This window comes from Octodon degus, unplaced genomic scaffold (assembly GCF_000260255.1).
Source record: "Octodon degus isolate 3935 unplaced genomic scaffold, OctDeg1.0 scaffold00049, whole genome shotgun sequence".
In the NCBI taxonomy this organism is placed as follows: domain Eukaryota; kingdom Metazoa; phylum Chordata; class Mammalia; order Rodentia; family Octodontidae; genus Octodon; species Octodon degus.
The window spans coordinates 3,073,945-3,077,208 of NW_004524625.1; the positions used below are offsets into that span (position 1 = coordinate 3,073,945).

General features: G+C 40.4%; 1 protein-coding gene across 3 annotated transcripts in view; it reads left to right on the top strand.

The window, feature by feature from the left end:
• Positions 1-3,264, top strand: part of Acer3 (alkaline ceramidase 3) — a 158,541-nt gene that overhangs the window by 72,793 nt on the left and 82,484 nt on the right. The window lies entirely within an intron of this gene.

Genomic DNA, 3,264 nt, shown 5'->3' on the forward strand with positions numbered 1-3,264 from the left:
GTGTGAATTCAGCAAAACAATCCCACACAGTCCAGCAGTCCACAAATATTTTTTTATTTATTTAGTACAGGGTCTACAGGTTCTCACTACACAGATGGGACTCGTAGTGATCCAACCTCCCAAGTGCTAGGATTACAGACGGCACCACCATGTCCAGTCTCAAGTGCAGTCTAGGCAAGAACCAGGGGTGGGGCCAGCACAACACACTGGGGGATAGAACCCCTGGCCCCTGCACCTGCCTAAGCAGGCACTTTAATCTGCTGAGCTATCTGGCTGGCCCTTCTTTATCTTTTTTAATCACACTTGGTTTGAAGTTGACATTGTCAGCATCCAGAATAGCTACCCCTGCTTGTTTAGGTTCCTGTCACATAGAGTATTATTTTCCATCTTTTGAGATTCAGTCTATTAATTTCTTTCTTTCTTTCTTTTCTTTTTCTTTTTTTCCTTTTCTTTTTTTTGTATTTTATTATAGGGTCTACAGGGTCTCACTACATAGATCAGACTCATAGTGATTCTCCTGTGTTCAGCCTCCCAAGAGCTGGGATTACAGGCATGTGCCACCACACCCATTCCTACTAATTTCTTTTTGAGTTAAATGTGTATTTATTTATTTATTTATGTGTGTGTGGCCAGCTCAGCCCACCAGGGGGCGGGGCTGGCTAGCATGTGGTGCTGGGGGATTGAACCACGGTCCCTATGCTTTGCTAAGCTTGTTCTAAGTAGGTGCTTTAGACCACTGAGCCATCTCACCAGCCCCTAAATGTGTTTTTTGTATTCAGTATATGACTGGATTTTGTTTCTTGATCCATTCTGCCAGTCTGCTTCTTTTGACTTGTGAATTGAGGCCATTTACATTGATAGTTATAACTGATATGTATTGGCTTATCTTTGTCATGTTGTTTTCCTGCTGTAGGATCCCTACTTTTCCCCTTTGCTTAATTACTTGCTGTGCTTGGTAGTTCTCTCCTGTTGTTGTTGAAGTTGTGGTCATTTTTGTCTCATTCTATAATACCTGTCTACTCTTTATAGGGTTAATTGTCACGAATTTCTTTAGTTGTTTGTTATGGAAGTATCTAATCTCCATTAAATTTGATAGATAGTTTTTGCAGGGTACATTAATCTGGGTTGAAAGGTTTTTTGGTTGTTTTTTTTGTTTTTTTTTTTTTTTTTTTTTTTTTTTTTTTTTCTTTTTTGTGGCTGACTCAGCCCACCCTGGGGCAGGGCTGGCGCAGCATGTGGTACTGGGGATCAAACCATGGTCCCTGTGCTTGCTTAAGCAAACGCTTTAGACCACTGAGCTATCTTGCCAGCCCAAAAGTTGTTTCCTTTTAGGACTTCAAATATCTTACTCCAAGCTCTTCTGGATTGGATGGTCTGTGTTGAGAAATCCGCCTTGATCTGATGGGCTTTCCATCGTAAATGATCCGTTTTTTGTCTCTGACAGCTTTTAAAATTCTGTCCTTTTGCTCTTTTTCTAGGATCTTGACTATTATGTGTCTGGGTGAAGATTTATTTTGATTATGGCTAGCTAGAGTTCTATATGCTTTGATTACCTGTATATCAGATTCTTTTCCCACGCTTGGGAAATTTTCTGCTACTACTTCTGCAAACACCTTTTATGTCTCTTGTGTTAAGTCCAGCTGTTTCATTGATACCCATTATAATGTCTTATATTATTTTCTTTGCATCACCTTTCAGCTGTTATATTATTTCCTGGTTTCTCATTATTTTTAAGAGGTATCTCCTTTTGTGTTTACTAACTACTATGTTATCTTCAAGGTCTGAAACTCTTACCTTCTGTTTCATTCAGTTTTGCCAGCTTTCGATGGAATTGCTAATGTTCTGGATATCTATTTGAATGTTTCATGCATTCTAATTCATTCATGTGTCGTTCAATGTTTCTGTCATTTTCCTAGTCCCTTCTATTTTTTTAATCTGTGTCTTCCTTAGCTATATCGAGCAATTCTTTCATGATTTGTGTCATTTCCTTTTGTACCTGAGAAATTATTTCTGATCTGGTTTCCTCCATAGCCTGGTGGAGTTGTTTCTTCAGTTGCTATCATTTCAGAAATTTTAGGTATGTGTTTTCCAAGTTCTTGTATGTCATTGTCTCCGGGACATGTTTTGGGTGGGCTAGAGGTCTGAGATTGCCTTTTGTTCCTTCCTTTTTTTGTTTTTTACAGTGATGGTATGTGGGCATGGTGCAGGTCAGGGAGGCTCTCAAGAGAGTGGGAGAGCAGAGTAGGTTGATGAAAGCTCCTGCTGTATGGTTCTATGTGGTTTCTACCTCATTAAGGAGACAGGGGCAAGCCTGCAGTTCAAGAAGGAGCAAATGATGATGAGTGTAGGCTGAAGTTGTGTAAGGCTCTCTCATGGTGGATTAGCTGAGGGTAGTGTTTCCCAAGACTTCTGCAGGTCAGTGTGTTAGTCATGTCTCCCTGATGATCTTCAGGTCGAGAAATAGCAGCCAGCCTCAGCAGAACTCTGGTGGGAAAGCTGGGGTGGCCAGGAGTCTCCTGGGCAGTCTTTGGTGGGGAGGAAGGTCAGCCAGACTCCAGATATCCGACAAAAAGGCTGAGGACTCAGGCACTAGCTTATCAGGTCTTTCTGTCAGTCTCCACAGAAAGAAGGAGCTGCCTGACTCAGCAGAACTCTGATGGGATGGCTGGAGAGCAGGGCTATGGCTGCTGAGTCTCCTTGGTAGTCTTCTGGGCAAGTGGGGGTGCCCTGAATTAGTCGGATGGCTGGGATGGTGGGGCAGGGGCTGGAGAGTCTCCCCAGCAGTCTTCAGGGCAAGGAAGACTGCTAGACTTTTTTTTTTTTTTTTTTTTTTTGGCTGCTAGATTCTTAAGTACATTTTTTTCAATCCTTGACTATTTGGAGATGTTTTACTACACCATCTCAATTAATTGATAAATTGTCTTGCTCTTAGTACCTGTGTTGAAAAGCACTTGGAATTACTGTGTCACTTTATTTTTACCCTCAAATTTATAAAATACTATTTATTAATTTCTGACTCCATTTTACCTGCTTATTTCTGCGACTGGAGTTTTTAATTATTCTTTTATTATTTACATTTTAAGTTCTTGTAAAGATAGTAGCAAAAATCAGGTAACCCATTTTTTTCATATTTTATTTGAAACTAAAAACAGAAAATAAAGTTTTTAAAAGACATGCAGAGGACCAGGGAGATAGCTCAGTAGAATAAGCGCTTGGCTGGCAAACTCAAGGTCCTGAGTTTAATCCCTGGTACAAAAAAAAAAA